Below are 17,686 nucleotides of genomic sequence, written 5' to 3'. Positions count from 1 at the left end.
TAATAATAAGCCACAAAAATCTCGTAATAGTATGAGTCATTAAGATGGTTAAGAACTCCTGAGTGGTGCAAATGTAAATATGTATTAGAAATATGTATACAAAAACGAGAGCTTTCCAGAACCAGGTCGATTCTACTTCGCAATCTGACTGTATGTATGTATGTCTGTCTATATATACAAATACATAAATATATAATATTTACATTTACACCACTGTGGATTTCTTCATTATTATTATTATTATTATTATTATTATTATTATTATTATTATTATTATTATTCAGAAGAAGAAGAAGAAGAAGGACCTTATTCATAAGAAACAAGCCCACTGGAGGGGCCACTGGCTTGAAATTCAACCTTCCTACACAAAGAATATTATGGTGTCCATTTGAGAGAAGTAACAGAGGGTAATAGGAAATAAAAAGAAGTAAAAGAAGGTATTAGGAAAGAAGAAGTAACAGAAGATAACAGGAAATAGGAGGAATACCTCTCTTTTTTTTCCTGGAACCGTCACTTATTAAGAAAAGCGGCTTCTTGCTGTCATTCTGTACTGAAATGCCACCAAGATACAATTTCATTCAAACCCACTATCGCAATTCGACAGCGTAAATCAGTGGGCACCACTGCGCTATCGGGCCCCGAAACGGTGACCCTAGTCCCCCCGTGCGCTATTTAAAGAGGAACGCTACTTTTGGTGCAACAGGTGTGGCGGCCCCCGCTGGGAGACCTAAATAAAAATCATAATAAAAAAATTATTAAATAAATGAATAAAGCCATCGGTGCCAATTATCCCAACAATACCGAGGCATTATTCATCGGCCGGATTTCCAGCGCAAAAAAAAAAAAAAAAATCAAACGCAAATGAAAATAAAACAATTTTCGCCCACGCAGAACGAATTCTTTGCTTGCATGGGATGAAAAAATAGCTTGTGCTTGAATAACACACACACACATACATACATACATACACAGAATCCTGGGCTGAAAAATGGAGCTTTAAGTTAAAGATGAACAGTCAAAAGTAATGCGCCTGCGCAAAGCAAGGCAAGCACACATGAAGAAGAAATGCATGCGGAGGCAAAAACTGAAATTTTTAAAATGAGTCAGTTATGCATTCTTTTTTCACATCCATATACATATGCATGTGTTCTATATATATATATATATATATATATATATATATATATATATATATATATATATATATATATATATATATATATATAACTGTAACAGCCACAATAACCTTTTACTTCTCGAATTCTCCGCGCTTTTTGGATATGTTTGTCGCTACAAAGACTTAGATCCAAGTGCAAGACGTTTGAAGTAATTATGATGTCCGGTAGCGGAAACGAACCCGCGTCCCATAATCATAAATCCTCAAAAAAATTAAAGAAAATAATATTAAATCCTCCTCTATTAAGAAACGACCCATACAATTACTCCATTAGTAAGAAATCCCCAAAACGTTATAGAATAAAGGAAATGCACACACGTACAATACAAAAAGAGAAATAAATAAACACAAAAAAAAATTCAATTAACAATGGAGATTTATCAAGATTAAGAAGACCAAGGCCAGATAACATTTGGAACATAAGAAAAAGATAACGTTAGAAAGATAAGAAAAAGATAACGTTAGGGAAATAAGAAAAATATAATATTAGGACACTAAGAAAAAGAAAATGATATCTGCCAATACCGCAATCCGCTCCTAATATCCTCGGCGGAAGCCGTAGTCAAACAGGACAGGGGAATTAGGAGAGGATAATGGACCTCTCTCTCTCTCTCTCTCTCTCTCTCTCTCTCTCTCTCTCTCTCTCTCTCTCTCCCTCTACTGCCATGTTTGTTCATAAGCATGGTGGCCTTTTTTTTTATTGGAAAATGATCCTGTATGCACTTTCTCTCTCTCTCTCTCTCTCTCTCTCTCTCTCTCTCTCTCTCTCTCTCTCTCTCTCTCTATATATATATATATATATATATATATATATATATATAGTAATATATACAGTATATATATAACTCCAATCAAGAAAACAGTGTTACAAGACTTAACACAAATATTCCAAGCAACTGCCAAGGCGGAATGAAAAATAAAATAAAATAAAATAAAAATAAAATAAAAATAAAACATATAAAATAAAAATAAAGTGAAATAAAAATAAAAATATAAACCCTTGTAATAAATTAAAATAATAATAATAATAATAATAATAATAATAATAATAATAATAATAATAATAAATTATTATTATCCAAACACTAAAATAATGCTCTCACCGTTGCTTGCACATGCATGACCATATGAATGCAAGCACTCAAGGCCCTTAAAGATGATGGCAACTTATTTAAGTCGTTAGGCATTGTTATCTGTAAGTGAGACTTTGCTTTCAACTTCGTCAAGATGTAATCGTTAGCCGGGTCTCTCTCTCTCTCTCTCTCTCTCTCTCTCTCTCTCTCTCTCTCTCTCTCTCTCTCTCTCTCTCTCTCTTTTAATAATATCATTACACAAAACGAATTACTGAAGTTATTTCTCTCTCTCTCTCTCTTAATAACATCATTACACAAAACGAATTACTGAAGTTATTTCTCTCTCTCTCTCTCTCCAATTTTAATAATTCTATCATTAAACAAAACAAGTGATTGGAGTTTTCTCTCTCTCTCTCCCTCTTTAATAATCTTTCACAAAATAAGTACTGGAGTTACTTTCTTTCTCTCTCTCTCTCTCTGTTTTAATAATTCTATCATTATACAAAACAAGTGACATCTCTTTCTTTCTCTCTCTCTCTCTCTCTCTCTTTTCTCTATCATTATCAAAACAAGTGACTCTCTCTCTCTCTCTCTCCGTTTAATCATCTTTCACAAAATAATGACTGAAGTTGCCTCTCTCTCTCTCTCTCTCTCTCTCTCTCTCTCTCTCTCTCTCTCTCTCTCTCTGTCTCTCTCTCTCTCTGTGTCTGGTAAAACTCAACAGAATAAATATTCTCATCAGTGACTGGAGGTATTTATAGGGCCTCAGACAAAATGCGACTGACTTGCTGCCTTGTCAATAGCGACTTGTTACTTATCTCCTTACGCTCTAAAATGCTGACTTGTGAAATCAATTCTCTCTCCCTGTAGAGAGGTACAGCAAAAGGAATGAAAGAGGATGCAGCTAGGGGCCCAAGGGACGCTGCACAGAACCCTTAAGTAATGCCTACAGTGTACCATGTGAGGTTCACTGACGGCATTCCACCCCTACGGGAAACACCCAGAAGATACCATAAGTGTTCCTGAAACTTGGTGTACATTCCGAATTACTATCGATTTACTCCTCCATTCATATACTCATCCATTCATAACGAGTGAATTTGATAAACTACCGGAAATCGTCGTGTTTTGTAATGGGAATATCTATCATGTGATTTCTGACGAAGCAAATGCTTGCGCGATAGCGACTGGATTTGAGAGAGTCAACCATATTCTTTGTGAGAGAGAGAGAGAGAGAGAGAGAGAGAGAGAGAGAGAGAGAGAGAGAGAGAGAGAGAGAGAGAGAGAGAGTATTAAATACCTATAAGAGGGACCCAGCTCATGGAGATGGGGATTATTAGCCACACCCTAATGAGAGAGAGAGAGAGAGAGAGAGAGAGAGAGAGAGAGAGAGAGAGAGAGAGAGAGAGAGAGAGTTCCACTCCAGACGGGTTGGGATTACCTCGACGAGGCTTGTGTGGACTAGATCGGTATTAGAATTGGCCAATGAAACTCATTGCGGATCGGATTTGGGATTTCCACTTGATGATGCCAGTTCCAGAATCGACTCTCTCTCTCTCTCTCTCTCTCTCTCTCTCTCTCTCTCTCTCTCTCTCTCTCTCTCTCACATACAGATATGTGGCACAATGGTTAGACTAAGCTGCTACTGAGACAGAGCAACTCTCTTTCTCTCTCTCTCTCTCCAAAGACAAATAAAAGAAGCGAATCATCAAAGCACTGTCAGAAATATTCATCATACAAAGTACAAAATTCTCTCCCTCTCTTGCTTATTCTAGAATGGAATATAGAGTTTAGGTCAAAGGCCTACAATGGGACCTATGAGGTCATTCAGCGCTGAAAAGAAAATTGAGAGTAAAAGGTTTGAAAGGTGTAACGGGACGAAAACCTCAAAGCAGTTGCACTTTGAAATAACTGATAGGAGAGGGTCGACAACAAGATCATCTAAACGGAGGTACAGTAAAAGGAATGATAGGGGTGGTTGCAGCAAGGGGGCCGAAGGGACTGCTGCAAAGGACCTTTAGTAATGCCTACAGTGCACTCCGTGAGGTGCACTGACGGCACTAACACCCCCTACGGAGCTTGCTTATTCTGGGAATTTATGTTAATCGGGAAATGCAACTTTTCGATGCACGTTGGTCTCGCTTCAGTCGCCTGCAGATAAGATACTACGGTCGCTCCGGGCAGTTTATTCATACACCTGATCTTGAACATTAGATAACAGAGTCTGGGGTAGTCATATATCTTAGAATGCTCAATCTCAATTTCTCCATTTTTAGTATTCTGTAAAAGAAGCATATTGTGCCGGCTTTGTCTATCCGTCCGCACTGTATTCTATCCGCCCTCAGATCTTGAAAACTACTGAGGCCAGAGGGCTGCAAATTGTAATACGTTGATCATCCACCCTCCAATCATCAAGCATACCAAATTGCAGCCCTCGAGCCTCAGCAGTTTTTATTTTATTTAAGGTTAAAGTTCCCCATAATCGTGCTTCTGGCAACGCTATAGGACAGGCCACCACCGGGCAGCGGTTAGAGTTTCATGGGCCGCGACTCATACAGCATTATACCGAGGCCACTGAAAGACAGATCTGCTTCCGGTGGCCTTGATCATACGCTGTACGGGAAACTCGATTGCGCGTTAGAAACTTCGGCGCAGACTAGATTGAATCGCAATTTCTCCATTTTCATGGCTAGCGGATGACGACTCCACACTTCGGCTTTGAAGGCCTTTGCCTTCACTAACTTATCGGAGATGCTAAGTTTTCTCAACTTATCGAAAATGCCAGATCTTATCTGAAAGACTCAACGACCAGTTGCATCGGGTGGTTACTACCACCAGTTGACTGTGAAAGAAGCCCCGGGCACATCTCATTAGCTTTATACAGCTTTCTATACGTTTTTGGCGATTCTGCGTTTTGAGGTAAGGAAAGACACGAGCATTTAGCATTTCGAACTTCGGATCTGATTAGTCTAACAGCCCAATTGGCCCTTCTAGTTAGGGAGGAAACTGAGTCATGAAATGATGTAAACACGAGTGCAGAAGGAGGAGGAAGGAACAAAATGACCGGTGGATAGTGAAATGCCACTCAGATGTCGCGGGGGTTCGCGTCTCCTCCATGGCGATGGAAAATCACTGGTATCTGTATCATGATCAGTTACCTCTGCAGTGTGGGGTCTGCTGCGGTGGGGGGTTGAAACCAACATTCTTTGGAAGCTTGAATTTCAAGTCAGTGGCCCCTTTGGTGTGCTTGTTCCATGTGAATGGGTTTCATCCACGGAAATAATAATAATAATAATAATAATAATAATAATAATAATAATAATAATAATAATAATAATAATAATGTCATAGAAGCGAGTAATTCAACGCCACACATCACAGCACCGCTACGAAGTAAAGTATCACAGGAGATATTTTTATGGCACTTTACGTCCATGGTTATCTACCCCCTAACCCCTGCTAGTTAACTACTATCTCAAAATCTTTCAAAACAATTATTTGATCGAAATGGTACTTTGACACAGTGTACAAGACACCTCCCGCTAATTTTTGGTAATATAGTACATTGTCAAATGGTGTTAGTTAAACTGTTTGCTCTTGGCTTTTAAAGGCAAAGTCGCATGAGTCAGCAGGACTGATCTACACAATCGAACGTCCGCTATCCTCCACAGACAGGAAAGAGGGGGGCGGATATGGGGAGGTGAGGAAAGTGGTTTGAGGGCGGGATGAGGAGGGGAAGGGACGGGATTGGGGTAAAGGACGTTCGAATGCATAGTTTGGCGATGCTTGGCAACACTATGTAAGGCAAGAGTTAATGCCTTAACTACAACCATTTGACAATGCACTATATATTACCAAAAATTAGTGGGGCGGTGTCTTGTACACTGTGTCAAAGTACCATTATGATCAGATAATTAGTTTGAAAGATACTTGAGGAAAAACGATGAGTCGCAGTCCCTGAAATGGATAGTAATTGCCTTGTTACAAAATTTTAAAACAACCCGCTTTCACCTCCAGGTACATCCGTTTAAAATACTTCGGGTTTGTATATCTAGGAAAAATGCAAATGAACTGAAAATTTTGCAGTTTTACCAAAACTATCTGTTTGTATACTGTCTCCTTGTTTGGTTTGACCGAGTTGCCCCAAATTATCCACATGTATACAGTATATCCCCACCTTGTGGTATCCAACTCTAGATGCTGTAAATCTTTTTAGTTCTAACACAGGACTTTCAACAGAATTGTATACTTATAATGTCTCCTTGTTAGGAATACACCATTTTCAAAAAATTAGTTTCTTATACTGTATGAATCTGATTATGAAAATTCGGCTATAAAGCCACGCACTGGGGCGCTGCCAACCTATTCAGTGCTTGGGAGCTGAAGTGGTTGGACAGACATATTGAAGAAAGTGGAACTGAGGTGAAGTAAAAGGCTAAAAAAAAGTGGGTATAGCAGCGCACTATCCCCTTATTGGGCTTATACTGTATATGTTTTCTCTCCCTGATAAGTCTACTCACCTAAAACATTCGCTTAAATCCTATATCCAATTTTGCTTAAGTGCTTGTTAATGTTTCTCTATATTGCAGGTTTTGACAAAATGAGTGTCTCAGATAGCACGTATGACAGGATGGCCGAGACCTTTTCGAAAATGGAAATCCGAATGCCATTCCTTAGGTGAGACTTTAAGTCATGATTTTTAGTTAAATCTGTTCACTGAAAGGATTTGTTGTTAATGTTTCACTGTGTAAAGAAGGAGGGGAGAGAAAGAAAAGTTATGAGGCCATTGCGTGAGCGGTCATCAAGCAAAGTTCTTCTTAAATTTTGATCTACAAGGAGTAAATAAAGATAAAAGGATTGGTTGATGCACAGTATTTTTCAAAAAGTGTTCAACGCTGAGGTATACACCCAGAGGGTGTATACCTCAGTCAAAAAAAAGTTGAGGTATAACATGAAAGAAGTTTATGTCTATAACATAGCCAAGAACAGCACTTAATTCAGTTTGAATAAGTCTGGACTCCTATGCATATGCTATATTTTGTTGGCTGTAAGTATTGTATTTATTTCTAAAGGGGTAGTTGTAAGAACCTGATAGTCCTGTAGGCAAACTGGCTATTGGAAAGCAAATGTTTAGTTTCGAGGTACAGTACTGAGAAAAGATTAAGAATCAAGAGGACAAAAAGTTTTATGGAAGGAGGAGCTCTGCAGAAGTTGTGAAATGGATGGAAAGTGTCTACAATTGGAGGCAATTGTTAAAGTTTCTTTTTTCTTTAAGTGATGTTGCACTGCAAAGTGTGTGTGTGCCAGGAAAAGTAGGAAGCTTTCAAAATGTAATACCTGCTCAACATAAATGCTGAATTTTTAAATGGCGAGAAATTTGAAGGAAAGGGAAAAGAACTGCCATTTTTGAGAGGACTGCGTGCACAGAAATATGGGTATTTATTGAGAAATGATAATTTTCATCACTTGGAAGTTTCGGGAGGACAAAGAAGAGGAAGCCTTGAGAAGTGCTGAGCTGACAGAACCAAGACTGACAGAGAGTTGAGAAGAAGGGGTGAGTGACAAGCACATTCTACAGGCATATGCTGCTCATGAGATTTATGTGCAGGCCTGCAGAGCAAAAATGAAGCTGTATAACACTGAGGTATATATTTAGATCAATATTGACAGTTTACAAGACGTAATGACTGCTACCTCGCTTTGCTCAGTTACAATGATTAAAGCACACCCCCCAAGAGAATTTGATGTTTGTATTAAAATACGCCTGATCATTTTACTAAAAATACATCTTGGATGTTTTGTGAGGACTAATTTTTCAAGGAAAATCATCTGTCCAGTTATCTCTTGTTAAAAATATTTAGCAAAAATAATATAACATCTAAAAGCTCTTGGTAAACCACTATGAAGAACTCATTTTTTCTCAGAACACGAATTTCACTTATAAGCAACCTCAGTTTAGTGAAAAAAAAAAATCTAATTTGTTCTTTTTCTTATCCTGTGTCCGTTCAGGAAGGTCTATGGAATTCAGTCCATTCAGCTACTCATCATTTTGGGACTTTATTGCACCTTTGTCCTTGTCGACGAAGTCAGAGAGTTCATTTTAAAAACTCCAGCACTCTTCTGGACGGCGATTGGTTTAACCTTGACCATGGCCATTGTCCTCAGCTGCTGCGGAGATATTCTGCGAAAGTTTCCCCAGAACTACATAGCACTATTTATCTTCACCTTGTGTGAGGCTTGCCTGTTTGCCACTGGTTCTGGTACGATTACTATGGGTGTTGGGATTATTGTCACTCTGCAGATCTACTGGATGCTTACTCTCTTCACATTGCAGGTAAGATCACTGTAAACTCCAAATGAACCAATTTCTACTGTAATTTGTTGAACTGTCTGGGTTCTGTTTGTTTAAGAAAAAATGAGGCACAAATGCAACACTACCAATTTCATATTCATCTCATTTAAGTGAACATTTAGTGGGTCCTGGTCATGGCAAAATGTTTTTGCTTTGTCTATTAATTTTATGAACCTAAGTGTTCATCACATAATCAAGATTACACACAGACTTTGATACACTATCAATAAATATGAACAGTGAAATCACATTCACTGTTTGTTACATATATAAATTAGATTGATTTACCAAAGAGAACTAGACTACACTCATTTGGTTGGTTTGGATTTAGACAGCCTTGTGCCCTTCAGTGACATTTAAGCTTGGTAAGGTGTGATAGGGAGTAGATCTGCTGGAGACCTCTGGACTGTGTCCACACAATTTTCTTTTAATCAAGTACTACAAAAGTATTTCAGAAATAACTCTAGTACTTCAACAATTTATGGTAGATTGCAATGTGATCCTTTTTATTGTAACACTTCCTGTACTTAATACACATTTACACAAAATAGCAATGGGTATAGTTTATTGTACATTAGGATTTGCATATGCAGCTGTAAATTTCAAACACCAGGAATTTCACAACTGAGTTGCATCTTTGTTGACTGTCAACTTCATAAGTCATGCAACAATTTCTTTTTTAAGTTCAATATCGATTTTACATTCATTATTAGATAGATATATCAGTTGAGTGGCTGAAATATTGACATACTATGAAAATAGATGCCAAAGGCTCAAGGGGTTGTGGATTGCAAATGATTATCCTTGCAGGCTAGTTAAAAGTACCACAACACCATGGAATTAAATATCAGCCAGAATTTCTTGTTAACATAAGGGCATACAAACTCTACTGCCTTCCCTTTTTCGTAAACAGCTAAGGTGCTGTATCTATGCCAGGTAACAAGAAATTGACTGTAATTATCAGACGGTATGAATAGCACATTTTCTTGCAAAAAAATACAACTTTTAATATTTACAAGTATGTATAGCAAAAACAAAATGGAAGATGTTCAGAAACAGACTACTCTTGGTGTTTATGCATGAGTTTTCAAGGCATTGCTTAGGGGGCGTTCTGCTGGTGTGACTTTTGATATCAGAGGTGGGCTCTATCCTTATTCATCACTAAAAGAGATTTATCAGGGGTATGACTGCTGCAGGTTGAAGGTGGGACAACTGCCAATTCTTTCAGTAACTTTTCTGGATGAGGAGTTCCAACTCTGCAGTGGGCATGATGGAATTCAACAGTGGCATGAATAAATTATATTTTTTCATCCAATGACCCATGTCATTGGAGGAATAAGATCATTGGTGTTGGATCTTGACATCAGACCCAGTGAAGCTGCTGCTAGCCTACGAAGCACCAGGTTCCCAACCTCAAATAGAAATGGTGAATTTATAAGGTTCCCCTGGGAAATTTTGCCTCTGCAATGTTTCAGCACCTGTTGGACACCCTTCGAAGGCGATGGCCTCCCTTTAAATATAAAAGACCATACATCAGTTGCTTCCAGAGAAGTACAACATCTGAGACAATGAACTTGACCATTTTTATGTCCATCTAAGAATTTGGAGGTGTGAAGACTTCATCTTATGAAGGTTGTTCAAAGGAGTAAAGAAAATTGTCCTTCTAGAGAATGCAGTGTCTTGGGACCCATGTTTTTTTTACATTAACTTTTCATGGTCAGGGAAGATAATGCTCATGAAATAAGAATAAAAGGAAAAACATTAGAAATAAATTTGATAAAAAAAAAAAAAAACTTGCACTCATTGTGTCTTCTATGAGTACCTTTTCAGTCTGCATGATATGTCACCCTCAGGGGACGTGAGGTGTGGCCTCTTGAAAGTTACCAGTTACTGTTTTGTAAACTCATGTCTGAAATGGCCTGAAAAATTTGCCAGAACTTCCCAGAGCAACTGTACACTATGTACATAACAGTACATACAACAGGCTTATTATATACCTGTAACAGTATATTGTAAGTACTGGACAAAAAAAATTATGCCCATAGAAAAATGAAATAACTGTGGAGTCTAACAAACAAGACATGCATATCCAGCTGGGGAGAAACATGTCAGTCCATGCTTTAAAACAAATTCAGTTACCATAGGCCTTATTCTGATACTGCTATGGAAACCTACTTACAATCAAGAGTAGTGAAGAAGTGAAGTTTCCCAACCCTGAGGTGCCTCAACTTAATTCAAACACTAGGTTGTTTGCATCTGCTAACTAGTAGTTCACACTCAGTTTTCGACTGGCAGTAAACATAATAGTAAAATATGTTCAACATAACATATATAATTTTCATCATTGATACTGTTTAGCATTTTCCTGTGGTACTCCACCTTATTACTGTATTTTCATGAATTTCTATATGTACAAGTTTAGAAACGGGAAATAAGGAAAATTACATCTTATCATGTTTTGCAACTTACAACTACTTTTTCTTTCAGCAACTTTTTGGTTTGCTTCAGCAAGCCTGCTAAAATTTCAGTAATACTGTAAAAGACTGTAAGTACAGGGTAACATTCCCACACATTTCTTATTCACTTGAAAGCATCTTAAATTAACTGCTAACTTTTCTCTGTATTTCAGTCAAAATATAACTTCAATTGGATAACAGGATTCCTGATAGTTCTACTCGATAGCCTTGTGATGTTTGGTTGCCTTATGAGGTTTGGGATACTATCTGATCAACTCCCCAGGGGTACATCGAACACATGGGTTTTGCATCGCTGGGAGCTTTTCTCTTTGGTGTGTATATTGTTGTTATTACTCAACTCATTCTTGAAGGAAAGTACAAAACAGTCCTTTCGCCTGATGAATATGTCTTTGCTGCTCTCATTTTACACTTGGCCTTAGTAAAACTATTCGTAACTGCCTGTAAAAATGGTTGTAAAGCAGTACTGATATAGATCTAATACCAATTATACCTTAAACGATCATCCTAAATCACTTGAATATCATTTCAAAGTCATCTTACAACATTACCCTTAAAAATATATGGCTTACAGTTAAGCGTGAACACACTTACAATTGTTACTCTTACTAAGGTGAAAACTAATAAGTTACTCCTATATTCAGGCACGCACATTTTCTTTCATACAGTATTCAAGCCTTATGGTTTTCTTTTAGTATACAGTAGATAGGGGTAACACTGGTACACTCACAAGTACAGGGAACAGTTAAGTACTGTACCTAAATATTTAAATACGCATTAAAAAAATACATGAAATACTGCAATGGGAAGTTTTAAGATTATGTAAATCATATGGATACTCACCAGTGATGAATGTTGATTGATGAGGATGAATTAGCTGTGCCGTCCGATGAATGGCGATGAAGATATGAGGCGTTAGAGGGTCCTTCTTCATGGGCTCGAGAAACAAGCTGCTGTTGCTGCTTCATGCTGACGAGGAGGTTACTATATGGCCCCATGTATGCATCAAGGGCATTTAGAAACTTTACGGAGTGTTCCATATAAGGATCCCATGCCCCAGTTATTTCCTGTAGCTCCAAGCATCCTCGCCAATTGAACTGCCTTATCAATGGCTGAACGTTGTACTTCTTCAGGAGATAAGCCCTTACAATCATGAACACACTCCAGCCACAACTTCTCCCAGCACGCATTAAGGGTCTCCTTCTTCATGTCCTTCAATGATCGGCCAATGACAGTCAGGCGTGGGGGAATCGTGAATTTACGCTGAATAACCCTTCAGCATAAATTTACTGTCAGTGTCCAATGCCTTCACAAGGTGCTTGAGGGAGTTCCAGGTGTATAGAGAGAGGAGAGAGGTGGTGTTGGCAGGGAGGAACTCAAGACTCCCTCATAATAAAAATCAACAGGGTGGCCACCAGCATTATCCATAATCAACATCACCTTGAACTCCATACACAAGTTCTGAGGTAATCCTTAACTTGAGGGATGAAGCTCTAAATGAACAAGTAGACGTAAGGACTTTGGTGATCCAGGCCTTGGTGTTGTGCATCCAAAACACAGGTAGCACATTCTTGTTCTTATTCTTGAGGGCCCTGGGGTTTGCATCCTTGTAAATGAGGCCTGGTTTCAGCATGAAGCCAGCAGCATTGCCACACATGATGAGGGTAACCCTATCCTTCTGGGCATTGAACCCAGGGCCTGTGGCTTCATCTTTCATGAGTTATGTCCGTGAAGGCATTTTCTTCCAGAACAAGTCAGTCTCGTCCATATTAAACACCTGTTCTGAACAGTAGCCATTGTCTCGGATGATCTTCTTGAAGGTCTCGGGATATTTCGCGGCTGCTTCCATGTCTGACGATGCCATTCTCCCATGCAGGGAAACACACTTTAGGTGGAACCACTTCTGGAAACAGTGGAACCACCCTTTGCTGGCCTGAAAACCTTCAGGAGCTAATGATGGTCCTGCTTCTTCTTCTTCTTCTTCGGCGTGGTCGTTGAAGCCTAAGAAGTCTGCTTCCTGTATGCCTTCTCTAACAGTGTACAACAGCTGGTAAAGTTTTCGTGCCTTCTCATGGATTATGTTGCCATCAAGAGGGCTGTTCTTACGGCAGTCCATTATCCACAACGCCAAGGCTGACTCCATCCTCCTGATGCTCTTATCATGCACAGTGGAAACAGTCTTGGCACCACTGCAGAAGCTAACAACCAAGGTTTTCCTTATCTCTGCCTCTTTCTTCTTGAAGTACCAGACAGTACTCTCATTCACACCATAATGGTGGGCTACTGCGGTGTAACTTTACCCTTCCTTCAACATTTCCAGAAGTGCCACCTTCTCCTGGCACATCATGACCTTCCTCTGGTGCTTAGGCTCTTTGCCAGAAGCCTTAGAAGGAGCAGGGCGTTTAGGAGGCACCTTAGGGCAAGATTAAAAAAGATACACAAAGATTAAAAATGAGGCACAGAGATACGCCAAGTACACAGATATAGGCAGTGAAACACTGGAACAGCAGAGGTCTACAGCAGAGATGCAGGCTCCTGCAGCACATCTCCACAAGATGAAGTCTTGGGGGGGTACAGCCAATCAGTGCCAAGGAAAATGAATGGTGCTCCTGGGTGCTTTGCAAACGCCAGTCAATAGTGTGTCAAGTAGCACTGCCTAGGTATTTGGGCTTCCCAAGCTGCATTTTCTTTCCCAGGAGCTTTACGTTTGGAATTCACACATTGTTTGCAAATGTTTTGTAAGAAAAAAAAAAACATTTTATTGATATTTTGCTGTGTTTACATTAATATTATTTGAAAAATAGTAATTTTTAATAATAAAAAATGTATTGGTCACAAAAAATGAAAATAATCAACGAATATTTTAGATATGCTCTACGAAAAAATCAGCAAAAAGGCAAATTTACCTTGAATAATTTGGATTTATGTTTAAAAAAATAATCCAAGAATAGGTGAATCTGCAAATAAGCAGGGGTCACCTGTATATTAACTTTAGTAGGAACACGTGACTAACCAAAAATTTTCATATTTCTAACAGGTAAAGGCTATTTTTTCCATAGTGCACTAACAACAAGCCATATTACTGTGTTTTGAAACAGAAAGCACTAACATCTTAATTATTCATTTCTTGCATACCATATGGTGAAATATAAACACTCCACGAACCAAAGAAATCGCTTTTACATACCAATGGGAGATAATACTAGACAAGATGTACAAATCCATAATATCATAAAACAAAACATGACACAGTCGACCCCAGTATACGTGGGGGTTGTGTACCACTACCCCACCCCTGTGATAAAATCTGCCAATACTTGTCACCCCTCTAAAAACACTTATAACTGCCTACATTGACAGTGCAAGACACCAAAAAACCCTCGAAAAATGCTTATACCTGAGTATCATAATAATTTCATCACAAAAAATGCATTTAGTCACGAAAATTATATGAAAATACAGTAAGTTGTGAGTATTTCTCTATGAAAAATACCATGAATATGCGGGAAGAAATAAAAAATACCGCGAATATGCGGGTTTTCCGCGAATAATGAGTATATATATATGTTCCACAGAGAAATCCGCAAATAGCTGAAGCCGCGAATCCGGAACCGCAAACAGACAGCGGTCCACTGTAGTTAACTTCTTGTACAGTGTCACAAAGAAAAAATAAAATGGTGCACATTAGAATAAAACAAAAGATTTGAGTTACACAGCAGACACAGCAAAATATAAACCAGTATGTACTGATTTCAGGTGACTGGTGTTTGTGATTCAGGAGCACCAAGTATCTGTGTTATACTTTGGAATGCAGTACTAGAAAGGAGATCTGACCACAAAAATCTACTACAAATTCAGAGTTTTCCTTTGCACACATTTTTTTATGCATTATCATACTTGATCTTTGAGCTCTTCACAATACAGCAGCTCAATGTCGATTTTCATATACACTACCGTACCATGAAAATGGTAGTCGAAGATGCGAAGCAATGGTGAGCTAATTGCAGAATGTACAGTATTTCAAACATGAAAGCAAAACATACAAATCACTCAGTTATTCTTAAATGAATTGAACATATAACTGTATGAACTTAATCCTTTCTCTACTGTTACTAAGATGATGTTTAAATTTTCTATACTTCATGATGTGTTAGAATACTGTTTGATTATTGTTTCCCAAATTATTCACAATCACATTGCCATTTCTGTACACAAGGATAAATAGTAAGAGTTGTAATGGATATAATAGATTACTGTTATTTCAGTGAAACCTTCTATGCATTGGCTCCTCAACTTATCAGCTACATCACTATGATTTTACGAAGTGATGCATTTTGTATATCTATTTTAAATGACAAGTGTTGAGTGCAGTTTAGGGTTACGCTAGAAATTATAAGAAATTATGGTTAGCTGTGATTTCTCTTGAAAGTAAGAGAGTAGGCTATGCAATACTGGTCTTAGAGCATTCTTTTAACTGCACAAGTCGTATTGGTATCGGATTCCAAGTGATTCACACTGAATGCCGCTTGCATAAACAATTCATTTAAAATTCAAAATTAGTCAAAAATTAGACCAATGGAGGAAGGTACTGGAAGACAGAGGATTGAACAAAGGGGTAGTGGAGTCAAAACTAGACCAATGGAGGAAGGTACTGGAAGATAAAGGTTAAAGATCAGTAGAAAGAAGACTGAATACCTAAGGCTTAATGAAGGTCAAGACCCGAGATCAGTATGGAAGGGACATGGTTGAACCGTGTGGAAAAATCTAGGTATTTTGGTGTCAACAGGCAAGTTTATTTTGCCAACTCTTGATGTTGTCTTGTGGTGCAGTCAAGCTAGGTTCAATAATGTTTGTTGCACGAACAATACCTGACGACAAAACGTCCTCTCGCTTATTCTTTGCGATCTAGTTTCTTTACTTGAGATCCAGAAAAATTTCTTGAGAGGGCACCAATTTTCGTATTATACATACAGATATAAATATATGTGTAAAGTATATATATACATATATATATATATATATATATATATATATATATATATATATACATATATACATACAGATATATGTATACATACATACATATATGTATACATACATTACATATATATATATATATACATACATAGATATGTATATACATATACAATTATTATTTTTCTCAAAATTTCATTGTTTCTATAAGGCCTATTTGTATTTGTTCCCAATTTTTATATTTCTCATTTATGTTATTATTATCTAAATCTTCAATATTATTATTTTGTCCTTATTTTTCATGGGGGAGGACACGTGCCCAGGTCCACCCCGCCCCCCAAACCCGCTACTGTTTGCAAGCAAAATTAGGAAGACTGCTGCTGCAAACAGTGTTATTTTCTATTATCAAATTCAATTCTACTCAGTTTGGTAGGGTTTTATCTTGACTACAACTAAAATGTGGATTGAGTTTGTCTAGCGCAGTTGGGGGGAAACTTCTGATCTCCAAATGTTTACAAGAGGAGCCAAATTCATCTGCTGACAGCTACTTAGTTCTGGCGTATCGTTTTTATTTCGATTCCCTCTTATTTATTTATTTATTTATTTATTTATTTATTTATCAACTTTTCCTATAACTTGTCTCTCTCAGCAGGCTGATCTGCATTTGGAGAACTGAGAGAGAGAGAGAGAGAGAGAGAGAGAGAGAGAGAGAGAGAGAGAGAGAGAGAGAAAGAGAGAGAGGAGAAATCTAACAACAGCAAATCAAAACGCAACAGAAAGAACACAAGTACTGAGAACATGCAGATATAATGACATTTAAAAGACAGAGAGAGAGAGAGAGAGAGAGAGAGAGAGAGAGAGAGAGAGAGAGAGAGAGAGAATATCTAACAGCAGCATAAACAAAACGTAACAAGAACGCAAGTACTTATGCAGATATAATTACATTTAAATGATTGAGAGAGAGAGAGAGAGAGAGTCCTAATAAAACAAACTGAACTAGAATACATGTACTGAGAACATGCAGATATAATAACAGAGAGAGAGAGAGAGAGAGAGAGAGAGTCTAATAAAACAGCATAAACAAAAGAATACAAAGTACTGAGAACTTATGCAGATATAATAACATTTGAGAGAGAGAGAGAGAGAGAGAGAGAGAGAGAGAGAGAGAGAGAGAAATATCTAACAGCAGCATAAACAAAACGCAACAAAGAACGCAAGTACTTATGCAGATATAATTACATTTAAATGAGAGAGAGAGTCTATCAACAGCAAAAACAAACCTGGACAAAGAACAAAAGTACTGAGACACCAAGCAGGCATAATAACATACCGAAGATACCTCCCTTTCACCGGACATCCACGGATGAACAGAGTGACATCCAGCCACATCTATTGTTGCCAATGAACAAAGAGGATTGCAGATGACTTTCATCTGCCGTCGTGAGGTATAACTGTTGACCCTCAGACCGGACGGGGGGAACTGTATCAGTGATGACGTGTTCAAAGTTAGGCAATGTCTGATCGTTGCGATTTGCATAAGCAGATCATTTGGTGGGCATTAAATTTTTCAATAGTTTTCAAGTGGATTTCAGTTAATAATAATAATAATAATAATAATAATAATAATAATAATAAT

At 37.9% G+C, this 17,686-nt stretch overlaps 1 long non-coding RNA gene across 2 annotated transcripts; it reads left to right on the top strand.

The window, feature by feature from the left end:
• The first annotated feature begins 4,226 nt into the window (after positions 1-4,226).
• LOC136851587 (uncharacterized) lies at positions 4,227-15,317 on the top strand. Of its 2 annotated transcripts, XR_010856928.1 has the most exons (5): positions 4,227-5,169; positions 6,840-6,927; positions 8,260-8,584; positions 11,232-11,390; positions 14,833-15,317. It is a non-coding gene; the product is annotated as an uncharacterized lncRNA (long non-coding RNA). The 2 variants fall into 2 exon arrangements; XR_010856920.1 differs by lacking the exon at positions 14,833-15,317 and having other exon boundaries at positions 4,965-5,169; positions 11,232-11,588.
• The last annotated feature ends 2,369 nt before the right edge of the window (positions 15,318-17,686 follow it).

This window comes from Macrobrachium rosenbergii, chromosome 1 (genome assembly GCF_040412425.1).
Source record: "Macrobrachium rosenbergii isolate ZJJX-2024 chromosome 1, ASM4041242v1, whole genome shotgun sequence".
Classification (NCBI taxonomy): domain Eukaryota; kingdom Metazoa; phylum Arthropoda; class Malacostraca; order Decapoda; family Palaemonidae; genus Macrobrachium; species Macrobrachium rosenbergii.
The sequence above is the reverse complement of the archived record's forward strand: the minus strand, read 5'-3'. Positions and strand labels throughout refer to the sequence as shown.